Below are 27,984 nucleotides of genomic sequence, written 5' to 3'. Positions count from 1 at the left end.
GTAGAAAATAACCTTGAAGAGTTTTTGACATGGTAGCCAACCCAAGTCCTTTGTAAAAGTCCAGTAAAATAGGTTTTTCTTACAGTTACATAAAAACAAACTGATTATTGGTTTATCTGAAAGATACAGATACAGTTCTTTTGAAAAATAATTTATTATTAGATTAGTTTTATTTTTTCATATCTTGTTTATCACTGGATTAGATTTACTTAGTTCATACAACAATCTGAGTCTTCCTATTAGTTATCTATCTTACCGTACAAATAATAGCACATTAATCGACAAATCTCCAGTTACTTCAATATGAGCCACTTTGTAGTTCACTGAATTAAATCACAACTTGAACTGTTCCCCGGTTAAGAAAATTTACCAGAGTTATTTAGTCGCTACCTTCTATCTCTTGTCTTCATTCATGACATAAACAAAATCGATTTCTAAATGTAGAACATAAGCTTCGTATTTTACTGCAGATTTTTAAATTGCTCTAAATAATGGTATGAATATCCAATGGAATAATCATTTGCAGTACCATGAGATGTTTTTTCAATGTTAATTTACTAATAGAAAACTATGCCTTCTTCCATTTTATAAAGAGCCACATTTCAAGGTCATTCTGCCCCTTACATAATTATGAGAAATATTAGAAATAATTAATTTTGATTCTATTATTTTCTGAGTTCAAATGGGCACAATCTTATGCTAGCCAGCAAAATTCTAATACGTGTATTATGAAAGATATAGAAACAATAAAAGAAAATTACATACGATAGTTGACTTCCACCTTTTTCAAAGTGTTGCCTGAAAGTCAAAAGATAGAAGCTTTTTACTAGAACATTAAAACTTGGTGCGACAATGCCTTTATTGAACCTATGTGCAGAAAACAGTTTGTCATTAATGGCAAAGGTGGTAACAACTTGCTGGGTTCATTTTCAGGAATGAACCCATGGAGTCATTTTCAGGAATACAGCAAACACTTCAGTATGCTGCCTAGTTTTCAATGCTACAGTAAATGTCCCAGATGCTTAGATTATGTTGCTGTTTCAAGTTTGTCTTCTGAAGATATTATATAAGCCTAAAAATTAAAGTTGATTACCTTGGAAGAACAAAGTTCTGGGGGAAAAGAAGTGAGTTAAATCTAATGGTATCTACAGTCTTTTTTTTTTTTTTCTGAATAAGAGTAGATCATTAATTATTAATTATTGATTCAACCTAATGTGTAAAACATAAAGGAGAATAAATAGTAAATGTTAATTCCTATGTAAAAGAAATGAAGGGAGCATCGTAACCAATTTCATATGCTAGTATGGAGGTACATAATTCCTTTGGTCCTTGAATTAAAATCTTGATGATAAAACTCAACATGGGTCATATAAAATTGATTTGAGAGACTAAAAGAATTTTTACACGTTTTCTAACCTCGGGTACAAACATGGTATTGCTTATTGCCTGGTGTATTAGGAAGCTGCAGAGATGCCATGTGCATCTGATGACCCTTCGTTTTGGCAGTGGGGCTGTGGTGAACAGCTGAACGTTAAACGCCACTGACACACCCCCAATCTGTCTAGAATGCAGATACAGCTGGAACACTCGCCCTGGGGTGGTGCTAAATGTTGTTTTGCTCAAAACCTTTAGTAATTTAAAAATGAGAATTAATAATCTGTGAAGCAAATAAAACTGAAAATTTATATTATTCTTGATCTCCTAAGACCTAAACCTTTCTCATGACAACTAATGTTTAAATACTATTCATGTATTGAATTGTTTATATAGATGCACTCAGTTTTCAATGAATCATTCTTGGACTATTTGAGTATATTCATATTTTCATATTTTTTTAAAAAAAAATGTTTAACCAGCAATTTGGCTTCCTAACATTCAGGCTCGTTTCAAGAGAAAATAAGCAGTCTTGGATAAAGAATCATTGAAAAAGTTCAAATGAGTGACTACTTGGCAAAAGTACTGGTTTGGTGTATATAACTTTAAAGTTAATATTAAAATATACTTCATAAAGTATATGATTGTCTAAACACTATGCTGTATATCTGGAACTAATACAAAATAATATTGCATGTAGACTGCAATTGAATTTTTTAATTTAAAAAATTAAAAAATAGAAAAAAAATAAAGTTAATATTTAAACCTGATTTTAGGATTTTTCTTACTAACTAGATGGTTTAAGAGTAATTATGCTTCCTTTTAATTCTTTCAAAATATAAATTGGCAGCATTTACTTTTTTTAAAAAAATAGTGAAATTAAAATCTTAATATTGTATTTTCATTTTTTAAAATGACTTGCTTCCTGAAGCTATTTCCACAATGGTGTCAAAGGCATAACATTTTTCTTTTAAGAAACTTGTTGAAATTGTAGGTATTGGATAACTTGATAATTAGCTTGGTTATTACTATTATACCTGATCTTTGTATTATTGACAAGATAGTTTCTGTTGAAATTTTATATTTCTTTTTAAATATTTTATTGTCTCTTCCTTAATACATATAATATACTCTACTGATTTAAGAATTAAAAAAAAAAAAAAAAAAAAAAAAAACCTAGATTTTTCTCCTGTATTTACTTCAATGAAAGAAAGAATAGTATGGTAAATTAATATTTTGCTTTGTCCAGGGGAAATTTTGTTATGCAGTAAAAAAAAAGCATTTTTATAAAAACAACTTAGTACTAAAAGCATAAGTCATATGTTTGACAAATGCAAAATCTCTGAGCTTTGGATCTAAGTTTTATTAGCAAAATTTTATTTTATGATTCCTATTCTACTCATTATTAAGTTGACTAAGACTCTAAGTGATCCTAAGTGCTTTTTATTGAGATGCATTTAAGGTAATCCTATCTTCTCCTACTTTACACAGGTCCAACTTCTAAAAATGAATTAGGAGAACAATAGAAATTAAATTTCCCCTTCTTCCTTTATTTTTTACCTAGCTTATATTTTGTTTACCTTTTTTATTTTGTTTTTTTTATGTAGTAAGTGCTACATGAAACTCAGTTTCTTAAATTCTTAGTTATTTCAAGCATGATCAACCACTTAACTAGTAAGGGCAGTCACAACTTCTCTGTGGCTCAAAGTACCTGATAAATCTGCTATTGTAAATATGGGGTGAAATCCATATTTACACATTACATATTAAAAATCCCACAGCCCGGCCGGGTGTGGCTCAGCGGTTGTGTCGACCTAGGATCCAGGCGATCGGGGTTCAATTCCCAGTCAGGGCTCATGCCCCGGTTGTGGGCTCGATCAATGACTCTCTCTCATCATTGATGTTTCTATCTCTCTCTCTCCCTGTCCTTTCCTCTCTCTGAAATCAATAAAAATATATTTTTAAAAACAATTTTTTAAAAATAAAAATAAAAATTCCACATACTAACATGCTCAAAACTTCCAGAGTTGAGCACTATAATTTTGTCTTGTTTTACTCATTGATAATTTTTTTGGTTCTCTATCCCAACAGAGAAAAAGAAACAAAAACAAAACCAAAAAAAACCAGCCAAGTTCTTTTGACATCTAATAACCCTAATAGTAACTGACAACAATGGTTTACGGTAAAGGCTTTTTCCATAAAAATCAGTTGAATCATCAACGAGGAAAAACATACATCAATTTCAAAAACTGAGAAATTCACGAAATGCTCATAGCAGCCCTACTAAACAGATGGATAGAATTTCTGTGCCCTTTGCTTTAATATGAGAGTCTCAGAGAAGTTCAATACACGGTCAAAGTCATAGGGCAAGTCAATGTCCAATCAGAACTAAAATGCGTGGCCTGATGTTTGAACTTAAGAGTCTGGACAATTCTGTAGCTTCTGTGAGTCACTATCTGGCATTTCATTGCATTTTGCTTCCACGTAGAAAAGTTTCTTATCTAGTCACCCAAGAAATTCACTGTTATGCCAAAGTCACTGAATAAGGTAATTCTGTCGGAGTAAATGGGCCAAATAGGTTGTTTATTGTAGTAGAAAACAGACCATTAGTTAGACAAAGGCCATGTGTCAGTAATTTGCTTTCCAGAGAGTAATTATAAAGAACTAAATCTTAAGGAGTACATGGATGATAGAGAATAAAGGGACAGAATAATTTACTTACTTCATGATCTCTATTCTCTTTAATCAATTGATAGCCAGACTTCAATGTTTGAAGTTCAAATGAGTTCTTTTAAGAATACACCAAAAATGATATCTAGGAAAAAAATTTGAACATGTTTTTAAAAGTTAAAATTATTATAATAAAACATAAAAGAGAATGAAGTATAAAAAGTATAACAAAAATAAAATTTAAAATAGTTTTTATTTAAGAATGACTTATAATCAAACTATTCACTAATAAATATAATATATTTAAAGTTTTCCTCCTTCATTAAGATTTTTCTATGTCAGGAATAAAATTTTGCAGCTTATGATCTTTTAATGATATACCTTAAAAATTGAAAATACATCAATATCTAAAGAGTATAGTTATAGTCACAAAGGCATGAGAATTAAAAATTAAAATTTCTAATTAACATCAAAGGCAAATTTAGAAAGAAGATACCGTAAAACTTCGACTAACAGAAACTCATAGCAAAGGCTTCAATTAATCAAGGTTTTCCTTAACTCTAGCATGAGAGCCATATTATAAGAATATGATATTATATTTAAAAAATTAGTAAAAATAAATAAATAAACTAAATTTTGGAATAACGATGTTACTATTGAGTCTTCTACATCATTTATTTCCTCATAGTGATATAGAGATCATAATTCTATAGCACTGTCACCTTAGTCCTAACTGAAGATCTAAACTATATTTAACTTGTTAGACTATCTAAAATTCAGTCAATGATTAGCGCTCAATGTACTTTTAGATAGTGATGTCTACTTCACCTCTGTTAATGCTGATTAGCCAAACTAATAGAAGAGCACTATCTGCGCATAAGTGTTCTCAGAGTAACAGGCACAATGAAGCCTATGATTATAGAATGCTAAATTAATGCTAAATTATCTAGACACATTTTCACCAATTACACATTCAAATGTTAAAATAACATTTTGAGTCTTAATCTTTTCATGCAGAGATAGGGCATTCTTTCACCTTTGTTAAAACTATTTATACAAAGGCCTAATTCCCACTTAGAAAATATAGAAGCCATGAGATAGTTGATTTACTTGCTTTGTTCAAAATTGGGTAACTGGTACTGTAGGGGACCATGTGCACGCCTTAATTGTATAGAAACGAAGCATTCATCAGTGTTCCAAAGACCAGACATATGCCAAAAGATAGAGTTTGGAACTTTCTAAGAATCCACCTACATTCCATGGCAGAAGCAGAGATTCCAAAATGTCTGTGGAGTGGATGACCAGTGATTCAAGTTGAGGGATCTCTCATTAAGCATTTTCCCAAGCTTTTCACTCTTTCTAGTACCAACTCCTCCATGAAAAAAAAAGGGAGATAGAAATAGTTTCATACTAATATGCTATTACACTGATTCATTGCCACCCTTATTGCAATAGTCTAAACTAGTGTTAATGAATTCACAAAGATCCTGTTAAAATGTATGTCAGATGGTCTCTCCTTGGCTCATCTCTATCGAAATCCTCACATAGCATAAAAGGCCTAACATTTTCTGGTTCCTGTTATCTCTCTGACTTTGTCTCTTAATATTCTCTTTCACTAACTCACTTTGCTTTAGCCACATTGACCTCCTTTCTGCCTTTTTTCTTTTCTTTGTATTACTTTAATCATTTTTACCTCCCAAGGTCTAAGTTTTCCACACCTAAATTTCTGAAGAAAATACTACCTATTTTGTAGGGTTCTTGTAAGAATTAGATAAAATCATGTGTATAAACTTCTTTGTTAAGTAACAGGCATATGTTAAGTTCTCAACAAACAATAGCTATTTTCATCATTATTTAGCAAGACAGGTCACTGTCCAGGGTTTCAATAATCTCACCCAAAAATGAGGTAATTCAGTATTCACTCAGATCTTTCCTAAATATGAAACAACGATGATAGAATTTCCCAAACTTATTTGTCCACAGGAAATTTTAACAATGATTAAATACTAATAGAAGCAACAGTCAGTCTTGAGGATATAAACGTCTGATGAACAATAATCACTCATATGTGGAATCTAAAGAACTTAATAAACTGATGAACAGAATAGATTCAATGACATGGAAGCATGGATCAGACTGACAAATGTCCTTTCTGCTTCTTGAGCACATCAAGAATGTTCCCATTTCAGGAACTCTGCTCCTCCTTTTCCTTCTGCCTTGAATGCTGTATTCTTTTTGCAACCTTTGCTCACTCTTTTTGCAATCTTTGCTCACTCATCTGCCTCTTTTGAATCTCTGCACATATGTGATCTTTTAAAGAGGAGTGCACAGACCTTACTATTTTAAATTCCATTCACTCTTACACAGTACATGATATCAACTTAATTGCTTTATTTCATTCCCATATAGTTATCACCACGTGAAAATCACATAATTAGCTATTCTATTTATCTCTCTCCATTAAGATTCAGGCCTACATGATAAGAGGTAATGTTTCTATTAGTTCATCCCCCTTAACAGTGTCGCCTAAAACAAACATTTGGTAGACTTCAACATGTAATAAGTATTTGCTGAATAAAATAAACTAATAAACCTATCCCTGTTTTGTTATTTAATTTACATGAGGTAATATGAAATTTTAAAATGTCTTTCAAATATTGAGCATGATTCTTTCTCAAAAAAATAAAAATAATTGATATTAAATCTTTTTTAATTGTAGTTTACATTCAATATTATTTTGTATTTGATTCAGGTGTATAGTACAGTGGTTAAACAATCATACACTTTACAAAGTGGCCCCCCTGCTATTTGAAGTACCCAATCATCTGACACTATATAAAGTTATTACTATATTATTGACTATATTTCCTATGATGTAAGTTATGTCCCTGTGACTATTCTGTAACTTTTTGTTTTCTCCTAATGCCAGACATTGGGGACAGGCTTCACAAATAGTGACCCAGAGGGTTGGGAAACATAGACTGAAAGTTCAAAGAGGAGGTGTCCTTTGGTGTAAACTTTAGCCAATGAGTGACGGAATATTGGATGGACCCATTGGATCAATTTCTTGCCATTTAAAGCAGTGGTTCCAACAGCTTCTTCAAGACCCTCTGCATACGTGGTCTATTCTGTTCTCTGGTGAAGCAGTCACTAGCTCTAGAAGGTCCTATCTTATTTTCTGGTTTCCCTCTTCGGTCTCACAACCCTTTTTCCTTCACCACTGCATCAAATTACATCTTTCAAGAAAGAGTTGGCATATAAATAATTACTCAGGCTTAATTTCTCTAGGAAAAAAGGGGGGGGAGCTACAATAATTTCTTATCCAAGGATGAAATTACTTCAGGAATTAAAAGAGGTGGCTATTTTTTGAAAGGATACTACAATCTAATTATTAGTGCAGAGAAGACAAAAATGTTAAATTACAGGATAAAGAATTACAGACTAAATCCACATGTAAAAGTGTGTGTGGTACAGATCATCAGAACAATAAGAATTGAGAGAAAGAAGCAGTGTGATTCTTATCGGTTAAATTTATCAGGGAATGTTGATCTTGAGGATTTAAGATACGACTTGGAAGAGCATGCATTTCAGGGAATCCTAGACTGGAGAAATACTTGGACAAAGTGTTATGGGAGTGTACATTCATAAAAGAGAGAGTAAGGAGACTGGAGGGGAGGATTTGTTTTAGGTAATAATAAAAAGCAACTAAAATTATTAAGATATATTGGAATGCAAAGGAAATTACCGACAATAAGTGCTAAAAAGCATGATAATCAAATATCTGGCTTCACACACAGAAAAGGAAATAGAAAATTTCCCTTTCCAATAAGATAAGTAGATCGTATCATACAACGTAAGACTTTCCCAAGAATTTTCCATAATATTCTTCTAACTTCCCACTCAACATGTGTGTGTGCTTCCATACACATATTTCTACTGAAATAACACAATTCATTCCTTTGAATTACTCTATTAAAATACAATTTAGTCAGAAAATAAATATTTTTTAAAGAGTAAAATTGGGAGCTGTAAGGCTGGTCATGCAATGCTAGGAGAAAGGGTAAAATGAAAAGCTCTGTGCGGCCATGGAAGCCAGTAATAGTCCAGGGACTTGAGGAGCTGGTGTGTTGTGGTGGATAAAGGCCACAAAAAAAGTTGCCAGAGGATGCTAGGGGCTCCATCTGTCGTGCATGTTGCCCGGGAACAATCATGACATAGGATAAATGCAATTTTTAAAAATCTAGGAGTTATAATGAATTGCAGGTGATAAAAAGGCATATAAATAGTAAACAGCATTCACTCTCTATTCAGCATAATTCACACACTTTTACTATATTTTCACAGATTAGCAATTTGGCAAAAGCCTGCACTGGACAGTAAAATCCATGGAGCCAGCAGTCATGATTGTTTTATGCATCGCTGCATACGAGGACTTGGAACAGCACTTGTCACATAGAGTTTAAAAGGTACATATTGAATCAATACAGGCTGCCCAAATTTCTCAGATCTCTGCAATTTAGGGTACCAGTAATTTTTAGATGGTACCCTTCAAACCAAAAGAAATAGCTAACAATTTTATTTGTTAAACAGTTTGGTCCAAATATCTTAATAAGTGTTTATGTCCTGACATCATGACACCTGTTTGTCATTACATGACATCTAAACTCTCATTCCCTGTTCCATATTGATTTTTATCCCACACTTGCTTGTCATCACAACTGCTGAAAACCCAGCTTCCCAAAGACATGGCATCATCAGAAAGAATGGAGCCATCTAATATAGAAACAACCTGAAGCTAGTACTTTGCTTGATGTCTGACAGATTGCTAAGAAAATACAGAAACACTACCGTTTATAGCATTTCCATTATCAAAGAACATAGATTACCTTTCAAAAACTGAACTATATTGAACTCCTTTCATTTCAAATGATTTTTATTAATTTCCTTCCTTTATTTAAATATTGTAAACAAGGTCAAGTGCTGATTTTATGTTACTGGTTTCAGCTCCACGGTGCAGTGTGTCTCCAAGTCGACTTCGCACAGCCTGCCTGCTCCAGTGGAGCTGTGGCTACCCAGGCGGCGGCCGGGAGCAACACGCTCTCACAGCATCACAAACATGTTTGCACTTCAGCATAAGGCTTTTACTGCATATAGTTCTTATGGACTCACAGCGACAATTTTCCAGGGACTATACTTCTAAATAATGGCTAGCTGATTTTCTAGAATTATTCAGAAAAAATTCAGGAGTAGTCAGATAGCATAGAAGAATAAAAAAGTTTGGTATGAAAACATGGAAGCAAGTTTTTATAGAGAGTGATAGCCTAGTTTAGCAATTTTCAACCGGTGTGTCATAAAAATTTTTAAAACATGCATATTTATACCTGAATGTATACCTGAATATTTTGTCAGGGGCACTGACCTTTTTGCCCTTAGACTGTCAAATAATGACGACAGCCAATGCAATAGCCATCTGAAATGAACGGATCGAAATTATACCTATTTTTTTTGTCATATCAGCAAAAATATATTTTTTTGGTGTGCCGCAGAATTTTTGAGGTGAGTTCATGTGTGCCATGAGTTGAAAAAGGTTGAAAACAATATAAAAAACAGTGGGCATGGCCATTTAATTTGACACTATGTAAAGTAAAGATTACCTAATGTCCTCAGATATTGATTAAAAATAGAATCAGGTTTACATTTATGCTCATATGTGCATAAATGTAAGGAATTCAAGTTTAAGGGAGGAATCTAGCCCCCTTCAAGAATTGTTCAATATTTCTGGAACCTTTAAAGAGATTACATCAGCACACAAACTTGTTTAAAGATAGAGTCATCACAAGCAGCCCAGATCTCTCTCTGATCCTGGCTCTCTCTGCAGACATCCAATTTAGGAAGATAGTAAAAACTCACATTGTTGGTGTCATTGAACCTGTATAATAATACAGGTAAAAAAATAATACAGGTAAAAAATAAATCATTTGCCCATTTACCATAATTCTAAACACACTTCAGTGAAGAAAGTCATAGGTGATGGGCATCACATGGCATGATGTACATTTGAGTAAATACCTTCTGTCTGCTTGGGGTTTCATTATTGATTTAAAGTTTTATTCTCTTTTGCATCATTTTTATCACTTTGTATCATTTTCTCACACCGTATTACCTGCCCAGACATTAGCTAGCCACTACTTCTGATGGATCATTTTATTCCTGAAGATGTTTCCCAAATATATGTTTCACTACAATGATTTGATCACTATTAGCATCACCTCCAACAGAAGTGGTTTTGTTTGTTTGTTTGTTTTTTAGTGTAGCCTTCATTTTATGCATTAGGAATTAGAGGTCAATTTTTGTGTTTCATTTTATCTTGTTTTGCTCTGTTGTAATATAATCCTTACTGATTTACATTAAATGGTACCAACAGTAGATGCTTCAGGATTAGGTCTCAGCTGAACATAGTTGTGAATGTGAATGTATATGCTAAAGTTAAGATCAGTTCATGAATTTTTCAGAAGCTCTTGCAAAATGCAGCTACGTTGAAAAACAACTCTTTTTAAATTTAAAGATTAAAAATGGTTTTAATTTTCAAGTGTCAATTTAATTTTTCACAGGGAACTGTTCCAGCTTGTATCCCCCTCCTTAAACCAGTGAACCTGCTGAGCATGTTTTTTCTCACAGCAATGAGGGAAGCACAGGAGGGCACAGCCAACTACATCAGCGTATTTCAAACATTGGCGAAGGCTTTTCGTTCTCCAGGTCACCCCCCCAGGGCTAAGTAATGAAGGGTGATAGTCCCCCATGGACAGGGAGCACAGAGCGAACTGAGTATTTTGTAAGATAACCTAATCAAGAGGTGGGGCTATTATATATTCCAGTTAGGCCAGGATTGTATCCCATGGTAGGTGAAAAGTCTCATGGAGAGACTTCTAAGATTAAGGATATTTAGGAAAGTAACATAAGTAGGACATCGGGATGGGCTATGATGAGGCTGGGGAAGGGTTGTGCCAAGGTGCCAGGCATTATTCCTAGGAGTATGGATTCAATAATTTGATGCCTGACGTGGCCATCCACAGAGATAACGAAGAATGGAAGGTGACGTGGTTTTATGGGTGGCAGTGGAGGGTTATAAATAACTGTCATCCTTTTTAGTGTTGTTATTGTCATCATTACCATTGCTATTACTGGTCTGGAAAATTGATGAGATTATTCAGCCTTCCAAGCTATATTTCCCACGCTTGGTCATAAGTCTACTTAGGACCCTGAAATCACTCAGCTATGCCCAGGGCTCTCAGCATTTTTTTCTACACAAAATGGTTCCTATAATATCATCCATCCAGTTTACCCTCCCATCCTGGTAACGCCACAGACACCCAAGAGTAAAACTTGCTGAAACTATTCACGGGTCTGTGCTGACTGTGTGCGTGTGTGTGTGTCCATGCATGTATACATAAACACGAGGGTGAGTTTTGAGTTAATTGTCTAGTTTCTGTCCTATGGACTTTAGATGGTTTTTCACTCTCATTCTCTAATTAACCACTTTCAGATTAGTAAATTGGTGTGACCTAAACTCCACATTTTGTCACAACCATGTTACTTCTAATATTTCTGTCTTTCTTCTTCAACTGTAGCCATAAAGCAGGCATCCTGGCGCGTCCCACACTAACCCCAGGCTTTGAGACGCTCTGCCCATGCTGGTCGCAGCTCCCTGGACTCTTAGTTGTCCAGGAAATAGGATTACGAAGAAATTTTATATATATTCCCACTTGCTATTTTCTAAATGTATCTAAATGGTTGTCATTTTGACAAAAACCTAAAACAAATAGTTTGGAATCCATTTTGGTAAAATTTTAAAATATAAAATATTTTTGCTATAATAGGTATGAAATATGTTCTGCCTAGAAATCAAAATGAGCTTAAAAATGGGATCAAGAAAATAAGTCTTACTTCCACTTAAAATATTTTTTCTACTGAAGTAGTTAAATTACATTTAGATCTGTTAATGAGCAGTACCACTTAGCTCAGTACCAGCCTAAGTGCATCGAGATGAAACACACACACACACACACACACACACACGCAAAGTTCTGGTAAACTACATAGCGTTTTTACCACAGCAGCACTATTTATTAATTACCTGTAAAATCAGTAAAATATGTTTAGTAAGTGCCAGCTTGGCATATATTGTACATAATTACACATTTGAGCTACACAGTTGCTTATGTCATTTTATAATGATGCTAATAATTACCAGACAACTAAATTATTCAACAAACTATAAATGTTATATTTAATTACTTTATCATTTTTGTATGTTGCCATGGAGATTAGACTGCTAACTTAATTCATAAATTATTTTATAATTTCCATCTTTATCAATATGAATGTGAATAATTGATAAAACTGAGAAGCTCGTGCAAACAAGTTAGTATTTTTTATAATATCTTTTCTATTCACACAGCTTCTATATAATGCTGTGAAAATTTATCAGGTTCTCTAACATCTTCAAAGCATTCCTGAGCTCTGAAAACGAAAGGCACGATAAAATAAATCTTGCATAAGATACAATTTCCACCTTCTGTCAGAAATTAACTGATAAGGAAACCCTTTATAGGTTAAACTAGCCATTATATTTTTATGGTTCTGTGTATTTCCAAACATAAAGACTAATGCTTTCTCACTATAAACTATCCCCATACAGTAAACACTAGCACAGTCCACAGCAGCACTCTGTGTAACAATTTATCATATGTTTAGTTGTGTTTTTCTACAGTATCTTTTTTATAGGCCTGCAAATTTCCCTAAGAATATTCTTGCATCTAAAATCACTTACAATTTAAAACTATCTTGTGATAAATACTGAACGTGTGCCAGTCCTTCCCATAAAGCACCTGGTGTTCATCTTACAACATTTTGAGTATAAGAAATTGGGCCATAATTTCTCTATGTGCTAGTTCAATATTGGTGTGTAAAAATGCTACTGATTTCTGAATATTAATTTTGTATACTGCTACTTTGCCAAATTCATTTGATAGATCAAGCAGTTTTTGGTGGAGCCTTTAGGGTTTTCCAAATGCAATATCATGTCATCTGCAGAAAAGGACAGTTTTACTTCTTCCTTTCCAATGTGGACTCCTTTTATTTCTTCTTGTCTGATCGCTGTGGTTAGGACTTCCAGTGCTTTGTTGAATGAGTGGTGAAAGTGGACACCCCTGTCTTGTTCCTGTTCTTAGGGGAAATGGTTTTAGTCTTTGCTCATTGAGTATGATGTTGGCTGTAGGTCTGTCATATATGGCCTTTATTATGCTGAGGTGTGATCCCTCTATTCCCACTTTGCTGAGAGTTTCTATCATAAATTGGTGCTAGATTTTGTCAAATGCTTTTTCTGCATCTATTGATATGATCATGTGATTTTTATTTTTCATTTTGTTTATGTGATGTATCATGTTTATTGATTTGTGAATATTGTACCAACCTAGCATTCCTGGAGTAAATCTCACTGGATCAGAGCATATCGTCTTTTGTTGAGCATTTTAGCATCTACGTTCATCAGGGATACTGACCTATTATTTTCTTTCTTTGTAGTGCCTTTATCTGGTTTTGGAATTAGGATAATGCTGGTCTTGTAAAAAGAGATTGAAAATCTTCCCTCCACTTGAATTTTTTTGAATAGCACAAGAAGGATAGGTGTTAGTTTTCTGAATGTTTCGTAAAATTCACCTGTGAAGCCATTCGGTCCAGGGCTTTTGTTTTTTGGGAGTTTTTTATTACTGCTTCAATTTCATTGGTTGTAATTGGTCTATTCAGGTTTTCTGATTCTTCCTGATTCAAGTTTAAAGATTGTATGCTCCTGCCCGGCTGACGTGTCTCATCGGCTGGGCATCAACCTGTGATCCAGGGGCCTGTGGTTCGATTCAGGTCAGGCCACATCCCCAGCAGGGGGCATGCAGCAGGCAGCCGATCAATGACTCTCTCTCATCATTAATGTGTCTATCTCTCTCTCCCTCTCCCTTCCTCTCTCCAAAATCAATAAAAAGATATTTAAAAGAGAAAAAAAAAAAAAGGTTGTATGCTCTTAGAATTTATCCATTCCGCCCTGGTGGTCCAGTTTGTTGACATATCGTTGTTCATAGTATTTTCTTACAATCCATTGTATTTCCGTGTTGTCAGTTGTTACTTTTCTTTTATTTCAGATTTTTTTTATTTATGTCCTTTCTCTTTTTTTCTTGATGAGTCTGGTTAAAGATTTGTCAATCTTGTTTATCTTTTCAAAGAACCAGCTCTTGATTTCACCGATATTTGTATTGTATTTTTAGTCTCTATGTTATTTATTTTCACTCCAATCTTTATTATTTCCTTTCTTCTACTTATTCTGGGCTTTGTTTGTTGTTCTTTTTCTAGTTCTTTTAGGTGTAGGGTAAGATTGTTTATTTGAGATTTTTTTTTTTTTTTCTTCTTGAGGAACCCCTCCACCTGGGATCCACCCCCGCCCCCGCCCCTAGGCCTTCTCCACACTATTGTCTGTGTCCATGGGTTATGCATATATGCATATAAATTCTTTAATTAACCTGTCCCCACCCACTCCCCAACCCCTGCCACAATTACTATTAAGGTTTAATAGTAATTAAACCTTAAGCCTTTATATAGACAATTCTAACATGTCAGTATTCTTTATGGGTGATAGAAACCACCAAACTTCTCGGGCTTATCTACCCAGTATATATTTGGAAAGACATTCATCTTAAAATGCTCCAGTCTATTGCTGGTTTATTTATTAACAGAAGAAGCTTAAGAGACTAGAGAAGCCCAAATTTTAACTGGATTAGGTACACATGAAAGCTATTTATTAATTCATTCATAAATATTTCTTTATCAAACTGTTAACACAACATACATTTTATATATTTGGTAAAATAATAACATATCTGTTTCAAATTTAAAAGTACTTTTACAGATATTTCTCCAATACACAGGTGAATGTTCAGTAATATAGTACTCCAAAATTTCAGCAAACATTGGAGAAATGGTTTAAGTGAGTGCAAGAAACCATAGTAAGGGGTGAAATGTTATTAATGCCATAATGTAAATAACATGGGTGGATACTGAGTGTATCGCAGTAAGCAAAATAAGTTAGACAAAAAACCTAATAAACATGATTTCACTCATATTAGGGATATAAAACTGAAACCAACAAATGAACAAAAAGAAAAAAACAACAACTCACAGACAACACTATGGCGGTTACTGGAGGGAAGGGGGAGTTCAGAGGGGTCAGACATACGTGACAGAGGGTATGACTGTGGGTGGTGGGCACGCGGTGCAATATACAGATGATGTCTCAGAGAATTGTGTACTTGAAACTTATATAATTTTATTAACCAATGTCACCTCAATAAACTTAATTGTTTTTAAATTCAAAAGAGGGGAAATCAAAATTATTTGACCCCCCCTCCCCAGATTCTCACTATACTATTGCCTGTGACCATGGGTTAGGCGTATATGCAACATAAGAGACCCAGAGGCACTGAAGCATGGACCAGACCGACGAATAGCGGGGGGGAGGTGAAGCAGGTATCACTCCTTAAAAAACGTTCTCTAGAACTTAAAAATTGTATTAGGTGACTTTTCTATGGGCTCATTTGACATCTGTGCTTCTTCCATAAAGCATATATTGTACAGAATATTCTAAATATTAGAAGAGCATATACCATACTGAATAGCTTAAATATTATTAATTACTTAATAAATATTAATATAAAATAAAGATTAACAACAATTCTTCCACTAGATTAAAGATACTTAAGTCTAAAATCTGAAACATCTAAGAAAAGGAAATCATTCATGTAAATGTTACCTTCTAGCACTTACAAAGCATTATGCATCCCTAATAATCTTAATTATCTGATTCATGTATAAGGCTAAAATATGGAGGGAAATGTTAGGCTGTGAAGATTACAGTTAATTTTGTACTTAAGCAATATATAACTAAGCAATTATTCATAATAAAATAGGCTTAGTATTAAAATTAAGAATCAAGATATTTACAATATCCTTCCTTATTTTATTTAGATTTTAGATTTAATTAGGTAAAGATAAGCAAGTTAGCAAGGAAATAAAATATAACACCATTGTGACACAGACAAAAGGGTTACAGTTGTTTATTTTACCAATAAAATGAGTTAAGATTGTATAATACCATTAAAAGCTACCTTTATATACATTATAATAATGCTGTCTAAATTTGTTATTCACATTTTAGAGCTAATAAATTACATTCAGTCCTAACTTCTCCCATCCCAAGTTTTCCCTCTCTTTTAGATACTATTTTCTCATTGAGCTAAGAAATCGAACAAGCTGCTTAAGTGTCCCTAGAGGCTTCCCTGTGGTGTGGTGCGCCAGTCCCTCTCAGCCAGCCCTGAACTTTGATATTGATATGTCTCTCCAGGGGCTGCAGAGGAGATAAATTACTAGTTGTCATTTTTAAAAAGTGCCTTTTAGCTCCTCAGACTATAGTAAATGAATAAAATGACTGAAAATAGTAATAAATTGGGATTTATCATTAATATCATCCCTACAGTTGCATGTCAATATCAAAGGGCACACGAGCAAAGAAAATCACTAATGCTAAACTTCCAATTAGATACAGGGGATATTCATGCACTTTGCCTAACAACTGAGGAAAAAAATCAAACATCATAAAGAGGATAGCAAGTGATCAGCAGGAAAAATTAAGAAGTGAATAGAAACATATAGAAATTTGGGGAAAGGCAAATTCTATGTTTAAGTTCAGAATTAGGACAGAGAGCCCTTTTCAAGCACAGTTGGCAATTCAGGTGCTTAGATCAGAGTGAAAATCTCAGTATACACCCAAGATGAGCAAATTTCTACCTGTTGAAAAGTTGGTCTTCAATAAATACTGCTGTAATCATTACATTAGATAAGTCTGGAATTCCACCAGAGACCTATTTCACTAAAACACTTGGTCACCTCCTGGGAAAGAAGCCATTCTAGGTGGATGAAAGTAGGAATGTCTACATGTAATATGATGGCCCTTATTGAATCGCTGGAGACGAAGGCCCATGGATATATCTGATTCCTGAGCCAGAGAAGCTGCACACAGAAATAGAAGAGGCTCTTTCACTAAAAACTCTGTGAAGTGAAAGGCTCAAGGAAACACTTCTTTGGGTCTAATGCTAAGCAAGTGAGGTGAGAGGGAATTATTTTCACTTTAATGGGAATACTGCATAACTTATAAATCAAGAGCACCAGAGTGCAGAGTGCATATTCGGCATGCGTGGGAGAGGGGCAGCAATATCTACAGAGAAACAGGCACCTGCGATTCTGTCCACGGCACGAGACAACATTCCCGACGCAGGTAACTAGCAACATGCACACTGGGCAATTAAGAGAGACGAATGTATGGGAAAGTGCTGGCACACAGTAAAGTCTCAAGATGAACATTCTATTTTTCTTCTATCTACATGCATTCCCTTAGTGATTCCATTCATTTTCATAGCTTTCAGAACCATCTACAACCTTAGGATGTAGGATAGATTTTTGAAGGTAAAATTTATAGCAATTGCGTGGATTGGCTATGGAGGTTTGTGAAGAAAGAGAGAATTTAAAGATGACTCTAAGATGTTTTGCTTGAGAACAGAAATGATGGAATAGTCATTTACTGAAATGAAAAACAAAACCAAACCTGCAGTTGTTAAAGTTTGGAGATGAGAACACAATTTCTAATCAGACTATGTTGTTCAAGATGCCTATTAGACAATTAACTGTAAAGTCAAGCTGAATCTAGAGTTCAAAGTAGCAGTCAGTGCTATATATAAATTTGGAAGCCATCAAGTATGAGATCACCATAGAAGGGTTTGATGATAGAAAATGAGAAAAGTTCCAAAAATCTGAGTGTAAAGATTCAGTGCTCTGAGAGGCAAGAAGAAATCTGTTTTGTGTGACAAAAAGTGAACAACAGCCACAAAGGTGAGAAACAAGCAGGAGAGTGTGTTGAACTAGAAGTGATTAGGGAAAGCCATCAGCCTCTGAGGCCTGCTGCTCATACACGGAGGTGATTTCTCCAGATCAGGCGCTGAAGTTAGCAAGATAAACAATCATTGGTGACACCAATAAACAAGTCACAGCTAGCTTATACTATGAGTTTGTACAAGTTAGAAAAAAAATGCCACTTCTGCTGGGTGGGCAAAGGCCCACAACAGGGGCCATGGTTTGGTGAGTGGAGCATAAGCCTGATTTTGATGTCTGAGTGCTGGGCACCCTTGAGTAAGCTGCAGCACGCAGGTAAGAATGGTTTCAGCGAGGTGGTGGTCCTGAGAAAACTACTGGGTTAATTTGAAGAAAGAATATGATGAAATAAATTAGAAACAAAAATATGAAAGAGTTATTAGAAGGGATTTTCCTTTTAAAAGGAGACAAATGGGGCTGTAGCTGGAGGGGGTAGAGATATCAAGTAAAATTTTTATTTTAACATTTTTAGCAGACGCTGTCAGTGTCCTATTCATACGCCTGCACCTTCATTTTCCCTGTACACACTGATGGCTTTTCATTACAACCACATCTTCTGCCTAAAGGCTTTCTTTTGCTGTAGGAGCACCCTGAGTCAGGTGAGACAGACTGGAAAATATTGCCCCAGAAGGTTTTAGTCAACCTATGGATGGGAGTTGGTGAATACTCTAGTGTCCTAAATTCTTGTTTCATGGCCAGGGTTCAGAGTCAGGTATTTTCTTAAAGGGTGTTGAAAATAATCTCTTATAATTTGTAGTGCAGCAAAGCAATACAGCCTATAGTACCTGAAATGTAGCTGCTATCCCAGCAAATGATTTTTTTGTCATTCCTATATACATAGAATACTGCAAGCAGTTTACTTTCACTCGGCAAGAACAGATGTATATCATTCTGCCTCCAGGATGCATCAGAGTTTTGCTCTGTGCTCCATTAGTTTGTAAGGATTTGACTCTTCACTATTCCACTGACTATTCTTATGAGATCACCAATAGAAGCTGGAGAGTGGGAGGTAGCAGGCACCCTGGGGGCCTTTGGAACACTCGTGGAAGGCAGTTAAATGCCTTTATAAAAGAAGTACCTTCCATCTCAGGGGTGTTTCTTCCATGGGTGTAGTAATCTAAAACAGGCTAAAAAAATGTCTTCCAAAAAGCAAACATCCCTAAGTGATACAAAACTATATAATTCAACCTACTTAGTTCTACCTTTTTATCAATGCAAATATGTTTTGAAGATTTTAAAGTATATTGTTAACAATAATTAAAAATATTTAATAGCATGAAGTAAACATAAGTACCTTGACAATTTAAAAATCCATATTTTTATTTTATCTTCAAGTAAAATAGATTCTGAATATGGAATTTCCTTAAAACATGATTACAGAGCCTGAAGTGTACACTGAAAGATCATTTTATATATTCCACTAATAGCAAATGAGAATTTCTTATTTTTCTAACATACAAGGTATATATTATGTTTTTAAACAAAAGAAATTTATATTGATAATGAAAACATCAACATGTAGATGAAGCTAAACACGTCTAGTTTTTTAAATCATCATGACTAGACTGATTTTATTTTTTTAATGGTTTAACTGAATTTCTATTTATTTTTTTAAATTTATCTTTTCTGTTGAAAGCATTACAGATGTCTCCTTTTTTTTCAAAAACAATGTTTTTAATTTTATCAGTTTGAATATTGTATTTTATCACCTTTATATTTGGATAAATAATTAATGGTGAGTAGATCACTTTAGTGATTGAGTGATCTCAAAATATTGTTTTATTATTGTTTTAAGATTTGGGAACTCAATCATTTGTACATGCAAAATAACTTATACCCATATTTAAAAAGTATGTTATCATGAAAGGTGATGAAAAAAGTCTTTCCATTTATATCTAACAATATGCTGTATTCATCTTTATCATAAGAAAAACTTCACTTTAAAATGTAACTGAAGGTATCTTTAAAATGGTCAGATTAAGCAGCATGCAAAAGCATCAAAGCCTCAGCTTGAAGAAAAATGAGGTAATAGTCCAGGAGGCTAGACTCTTCCATTTATATCTGCTCGAATGTAAGTAGAGGGGAGAACCTGTCGCACTAATGCCTCTTACACTTCTGTTAAGATTGTACTGTCCCCACAGAAGCTGGCATCCAAGCCTGGTTGTGTATAAGCAATGAAATTTTGTCTATGAAGAATATAGTTATTTCAGGCCTCTTCATGTCTAGGATAGCAGGATTCCTCTTAATTAAAAATGTGGTAGTCCTTCGAGGGTCAGCAGTAAAGAATATTCTATTGTGTAAATGTACCACAGTTTGTTCATTCATTCACCAATGAAAGGAAATTTTGATTGCTTTCAGTATTTGGCCCTTTTGGACAAAATCGTAAAAACATTCATGGACAGATTTTTATGTGAGCATAAAATTTCAAATAAGATGAGTAAACTCCTAGGAGATAGATTGCTGGAGTTTTCAGTAAGCTATCAAACTGTCTTCTAAAGTCTTTCTTGTGTTTATTATTATTATTATTATTTACTAATTTATCATTTTATTTATTTTTAATTGAATTTATTGGGGTGACATTGGTTTGCAAAATCTTACAGGTGTCAAGTGTACAACTCAATAAATCCTCATCTGCACCTGCCTCCTGCGCTCATCGCCCCAAGCCAAGTCTCTTTCCGTCCCCATTCCCCCCACCCTTTGCCCACCTCCACCTCGCCCCAGCCCCCTCTGGCCGTCACCACACTGGTGCCTGTGTCTATGTGTTACGTATATTCGTTTTTTGGAGAATCCCTTCACCTTCTTTCATCCAGTCACCCTCCCCTCTGACAGCTGTCAGTCTGTTTATTTTTTCAATTACAGTTCACATTCAATAGTATTTTATATTAGTTTCAGGTGTAGAGCACAGTGGTCAATCACATAATTTACAAAGGGTTCCCCTAATACTTCAAGTACCCACCTGGCACCATACTTAGTTATTGCAATATTATTGACTACATTCCCTATGCTGTGCTTTAATATCTCTGTAATTATTTTGCAGCATTTTTGCACTCCCAATTCCTGCTGCTCACATCCTCACTAGCAATTGTTATTGCCAGTTCTGTGGATTTTAGATGTGCTAATAGCTGCGTAATGGTATCTTGCTGTTTTAATTTGCAGTTATCTAATGATATACGGTGAGGAGCATATTTTGTCCTACTTACTCACCATCTATGTATCTTTAATATTTCTTATTATCCTATTGTTATTATTCTCATATATAGAGAAAAAAACAATTATACTATCTGGCAAGCACTAACCATTGTTCTGTGTAAGGCATCTATCTTGTTCTACATTTATTAATATTTTAAAAATCCCTTTTTTTATTCTGTTCTCAATTCAGTCTCCCAAATGCAAATACTTTACTGTATTGAATGTATATCCTTGTATTTTATATGTCCAGTAAAAAAATATGCCCAGATGTTTTGTGAGAATAAGTTAAATGTATGTAAATCATCTTATTTTAACAACACATTCTGTTTCTTACTTTTTCATTAAGCATGTGTTCTTAAAAGTTATTAGTACTGCTGACTTTACACCTAGTTTGCTACTTCTAATTTATTTTAGGGATCCATAGCATACATCTACTAAATTTTAGTTATACAATCCCTACTTAGGGAATTAAAGACCACTTTCAAATCCCCACTTCATTATATCTGGCTTTTTATGGCCCTGTTTGTGTTGTACACAGCCAGGTATAAAATGCATGTAGACAGAGTATAAATATAAATAAGCTGACAATGTACTAAAGTGTTGCCATTAAAATAGCCAAAGCAGCATGAACTCCCACAAACAGTGCCTGAGCAGTCCAGTTTTCCAAAATTCTTAATACCAGTTGAAACTATCCAACTATTTACTTTTTGCTAACCCAATCAATGGCTATGAACAGGTATCACCTTTTTAAACATTTTAATTTCTTTACTTATGAGTTTAAATATTTATTTATATACTTGCTAGCCATTTCCTCTCTGTGAATTGCCTGTTTGTATCTTTAATCAATTTTTTTCTCTATTTGATTTTTTCTCCTTTATTTGATTTCAAGTGTTTCTTCTATGTTCTTTTTTTTTATTTATCTTTATTGTTGAAAATATTACAGATGTCTCCTTTTTTCCTATTGTCCCCCACCACCCCACACCCACTCCCAGGCCTAGGCCTTTACCACACTATTGTCCGTGTCCTTGGATTGTGCATATAGGTGTATAAATTCTTTGGTTAATCTCTCCCCACCCACACACACCCCTCCTTCCCTCTGAGATTTATAGGTCTGATCCATGCCTCTATGTCACTGAATCTATTTTATTCACCAGTTTATTATGTTCTTTAGATTCCACATATAAATGAGATCATGTGATATTTGTCTTTCTCTGCCTGGCTTATTTTGCTCAGCATAATATTCCCCAGGTCCATCCATACTGTCCCAAAGGGTAATAGAGGAGAACCCTGGTACACTGCTGGTGGGAATGCAGACTGGTGCAGCCACTATGGAAAACAGTATGGTGGTTCCTCAAAAAATTAAAAATGGAGCTGCCTTTTGACCCAGTGATCCCACTTCTAGGAATATATCCTAAGAATCCCGAAACACCAATCAGAAAGAATATATGCGCCTACTATGTTCATAGCAGCGCAATTTACAATAGCTCAGATCTGGAAACAGCCTACTCAGTAGATGAGTGGATAAAAAAGCTGTGGGGCATTTACACCATGGAATACTATGCAGCTGTAAAGAAGTTCTTTCTATATTCTAAATATCAACTCACTATTGGTTTAACACAGTGAAAGTGTTTTCTTTTATTGTTTGGTTATGCATTATATCTGTCCATAGTGTTTTAGTTAAACCAAAATCCTTAAATTTGGTGAAAACAAATCTATTTTTCACCTTATTGTTGTTACTTCTTGATGCTTAATTAATTCTTGTTCAATAAACTTTATTTCTTCATATTTGCTATATAATGTTAAATTTCACATTAAGTTAATTTATCTGGAGTTGAGGGATATTTTTACAGTGATACTTGACAGGTAAGATTCTATTACCAAGGGTATGTCTCACATGTATCCGAGGATCTCTGAACTGTTCTTTCATACTTCCTATCAGTGTGCAGTGTTTGGATGAGTATCTCTGAAAGATCAATCAATTCTCATTTCTCATTTTAACCATTATATTTTCTACCTGATTTTTGAGATAATTTTATGCGTCAACTTGGCTAGGTCACAATACACAGACATTTGGTCAAACAGTATTCTAGATTTTTTAAATGGAATTAACATTTGAATCAGTAGATTTTGAAAAGAGAAAATTACCCCCCTAAATATGGGTGGGCCTCATCCAGTAAGTTGAAGGTCTTAAGAAGAAAGACTTCCCCCTAAAAGGAGGGAATTCTCTGGACTCAAGCTGCAAGTCTTCCTTGAGTCTCCAGTTTACTAGTCTACCCTGAAGATTCTGAACATACCAGGCTCAAAACATGAGCCAACACCTCATAATAATCCCAGTCTCTCTCTTTCTTTTTCTCTTCTCTTTTCTTTTCCCTCTCTTTCTCTCCCTCCTTTCCTCCCTCCATCTCTCTATGTCTCATTCTCTCAATATCTCTGTCTCCCTGTTTGTGTCTCTCTGTCATAGATAGAGAGATAGATAGATGAGAGATGATAGATAGGTAGATAGATGATAGATAGATGATAGATGATAGATGATAGATAGATGATAGATAGATAGATGATAGATAGATAGATAGATAGATAGATAGATAGATAGATAGATAGATAGATAGATAGATGATAGATAGATAGATATAGATAAATGATAGATAGATGATGATAGATGATAGATAGATGATGATGATGATGAAGATAGATATAGATAGATAGATAGATATAGATAGATAGATAGATAGATAGATAGATAGATAGATAGATAGATAGATAGATAGATAGATAGATGATAGATAGATAGATATAGATAGATGATAGATAGATGATAGATAGATAGATAGATAGATAGATAGATAGATAGATAGATATAGATAGATGATGGATAGATAGATATAAACTTTGGTTTTGTTTCTCTGGAGAACCCTGAATAATAAGGGAAACTATTTTATCATATATAAAGCTTTGTTATAAAATTTTCTTTATTAACCCTCATGTTATATAGTATGGAACTGATTAATTCAGTAATAAAAAATGCAACAAGAGACTAAAGTGGAAATGTTGATGATAAATAAAGAAACCATTGTTTGTTTCAAAATTGAGCTATTACCAAAGAAGGAAGGAGGTGGAAATACACTTAAAAGGATACTCAAAGGTACTGTTGTTGTCGTTGTTGTCCTCATTGGAGAGCGAGAGAGAGTGTCAAAGAGCGAGAGAGATGGAGAAATGTGTTTTCCATTATCTGATTAATCAGTGGATTTTTCCAGTACTTTAATTATATTTCAATACTTAAGAGTACCACAATTATCTAAATTATCTAAAATTCACTAGTTTGCATGTGTTCCAGAGAGCAACTAGTCTCAGATTGGGTGGCTTAAATATTCACCTCCTTTGGTTTGATGTCCAATGGTTTATCTGCTTATCAACATAGCACTTATCCTGACTGACAACCTTGAATAGTCCCTGGCAGGTCACTTTATCAGCTTTTTAAAAATTTGTGGTCTGCTTGCAGTCATAAATACTCTATTGAATAACAGATGTACAATGACCACATCATTACACGTATCAAAACTTTCTTCAGCAATATCTGAAAATTTCCTGGCTATCCTTTTACAAAAATCAATAACGTTCCTATTTAGTGGACTAAAATTTAACTCACTGCATATTATTTTTAATCTTCAAGGGGAATAGAGCATATTAGTTGTTATTTAAATTATCAGTAGAAGGAAAATATTCGGCTGCTTTCAGTGACAAAACATTCAAAAACCTTTATAAAGTTTTTGAACTAACAAAAAATAGATTATTGGATTGCAAAAGCAAAACAAAAATTGAGGCACTGTGTAATTATAATAATGATAATACTGTCATTTAATGTAATTCTCAGAACAAGCACTGTTGTTCCTATTTTCACAGGAAAAGAAACTGAGATAGAGAAAGGCTAAGTAACTCACCAAGGGCCAACCCAGTACTAACTGTTATTGCTGGGATTCAAACCCAGTAAATCTGGCTCTGGAATTCAACCTTTTAAGTGCTATGCAGCATCATATCTGTACCACAAAACTTAGACCATACATATGTGAAAACATCTCCCAACCTTCCCAGAACGTAATAATGTTTGGTGAATCTAAATTTAAGCTTACCTTTAAGTCTCATGCAAATCAGAGATTCCTTCATAAGCTTCTACCATAAAGATTTTTATGACCAAGACTCCTTCATAGTTTCTGAAAATAATTAGAAAAAAAAATCATTGTTGGAAACACAAGTGGTTGAATTAAGTCACCCACATCCTCACAACAAGAAAAGAAAGATTTTTAAAAAACTAAAAATCAACAACTCTTCTTAAACCTGTCCGAGAATTTAAGGTCAGTGGGCAAACTATTGCCCCAAATCTAGAAAGACAAAACAGACACAGAGAATCACAGTTTACCAAGAGCAAAAGCCCAGGAGCAGTAGCCTGCAGTTAGAACCAATATCACAGCTGGAGCCAATATCAGCAGGAAGACTTTACCTATAATTAATGAATTGTTGTAGGCTCAGGGCAGACTAGCTTGAAAGTGAAAAACTTAGAGGAGGCCCAGGATTAGTGCCCACCCCCCTTCCACCCCATTCTTATGAGATTTTCCTTCCGGAGGCCCATTGTTCTCACTGTAAAGATTAAAGAAAAATCTTTTTGTGCTTCAGGCCAGAAGAGAGAAAAAGTAACTACTTTAAAATACACTGAGAGTTCTCGGTTTTCCTTAATAAGACCTGCCCTCAAGGAAACCAGACCCTCAACTACTGGGGTTTTACTAAAGATTAATCAACCTTGGAGAAGAGAAATACCCAACTCCAGCCACCTCTAGCCTTCCACATGGAGGAAGAGAAATACTTAACTCAGGATTAACTAAAGACTGATACCTAATCACAAAACACTTCCCCTCCACTACACCTTACCACTGCGTCAAACAGGCTCCTGTGTAATAACAAAGGATGGCAGCTAAAAGGACTGCCAGTCTCAGACTGTACTTAGGGAATGTCTAGAAAAACTCACGGAAAATATACAGTGAGAAACAAAGACACTGTAAGAAATTGTCTCTCACAATAGTCACAGCAATCAATAAACATGACCTAACTCCCAGACAGATAAAAAAAAGTCCATCTGCTAAAGTCTTATCTAACTCAGTTCACTTTGCCTGATATACAGTTACAAATATGGTTGATATTAATCTAACTATATCAATAACTACTTTAATAAAAGCAGTCTAAAGATACCCATTAAAAGACAAACAAAGTGAATTAGGAAAAGCAAGACCCAACTAAAAGTTACCTACAAGAAAGGTAACTGCTTAAGCCCCAAATCCTTGTTCTTCAAACAAAGATGATTCATGAATCTCTCTTAATACAGACTTTTTCCCTCATAAGTTATTCCAGTGTTTTTATATCTAGTATATCCCTTAAAATATGCTGCTTTCAAAATAACAGAAAACCAACTCAAAGTGATCTAAGAAGAAATAAACATTTCAGATCATGGAATTCATTTGTCCAAAACTTCAGGTCTTGGATCAACGCAGAGCTCAAACCCTATCACAGAATCCAGTTTCTCTCAATTTTTCCACTACATTTCCTCTATGTAATTTCATTCTCTGATAGATTTTAAGAGGGCTGCTAGAAGTGACCAGGTTCAAAACCAACCAAAAATAGTGAGATTCTTTCCCCACAACTTGGAACCAGACTCGTTTTGTTTCATAGTTCCAACTGGCTTTGGTGGCCATAGTTAAACCCCCCATAGTAGCCTGAGCAACCTATTGAACATGTGGATTGGGCCTGTGTGGGTTAAATGCCAGTGGAAACAAGTGAGATGAAGGAATATGTGATCTTTTGGAGGGAAAACAGGTAGTTACCAGGACAAGGGGGTTTGAAAATAGAAGTCCACTACATGTAGTTGAACAAAAATATTATGTATGTTTCCTACATTGTGCTCAAATAATTTGTTCATTTCTTCCCACATGGTTTCTAATATATATTTGGAAAATTGAATTAATTTGAATTAAACCACACTGAAATGAAAGAACATGAATTGAAATAAATTGAAGAGGTGACTGTTAGAGATTGCTCCCAACTGCATAATTTTGTAACAAGTAGAATTAGGAAATATTACAGGAATAAACTGGCCTTTCATTCTATTACTCAGTGCAAAACAACAATATTTTAAACAAGAACAAGTAATAATTGTCTAAGATCTGGAAGTGGGTTTTTTCCTATTATATCTGATTTTAAAGTTGACAAATAGGAGTTTTTGTTCATTAGTTTTTGAGCACTTTGTCATATTGCTGGTACATCCTGCTGTGAAAATTCTATATAATAACAAATCTTTCACAAAAAATGTGGAAGAGTAATTAATTATAAACTCTTCAGAAACATCTCTTGACATATTTAAGATGAGATTCACATTAGGTTCACCCTCTTCTCCATTTAGGCATGACCTTTTCATATGGAGAGATTATATCAGATAGGTCACTGCACTTCATGGATGGCTAATTAAAGCATTATACAAATAGCAAGAAAACAGGAAGAGATAGAAGGAAAATAGGGGAATGAAGGATAAACATATATATTGACCTCTGCATTTTTCTAATCAAATTAGTCACATTCATGCAAGACCTTCCCTTGCTCTTGAAATGAAGCATGAGCATACTTTACATAATGTACATCAAGTCACATGCTGCGGGGAGACATTTGTAACACTAAATACATCAGTGAGCA

At 34.4% G+C, this 27,984-nt stretch overlaps 1 long non-coding RNA gene across 1 annotated transcript; it reads right to left on the bottom strand.

Moving 5' to 3' along the window:
* Nucleotides 1–648: 648 nt before the first annotated feature.
* On the bottom strand, nucleotides 649–25,457 carry LOC107524091 (uncharacterized). Its single transcript, XR_001601927.2, has 3 exons — nucleotides 25,383–25,457; nucleotides 4,097–4,189; nucleotides 649–798 (listed from the first exon to the last, which is right to left on the bottom strand). It is a non-coding gene; the product is annotated as an uncharacterized LOC107524091 (long non-coding RNA).
* Between the last annotated feature and the right edge of the window lie 2,527 nt (nucleotides 25,458–27,984).

The sequence above is a fragment of the Miniopterus natalensis genome, chromosome 8, assembly GCF_054644295.1.
Source record: "Miniopterus natalensis isolate mMinNat1 chromosome 8, mMinNat1.hap1, whole genome shotgun sequence".
NCBI lineage: Eukaryota > Metazoa > Chordata > Mammalia > Chiroptera > Miniopteridae > Miniopterus > Miniopterus natalensis.
The sequence above is the reverse complement of the archived record's forward strand: the minus strand, read 5'-3'. Positions and strand labels throughout refer to the sequence as shown.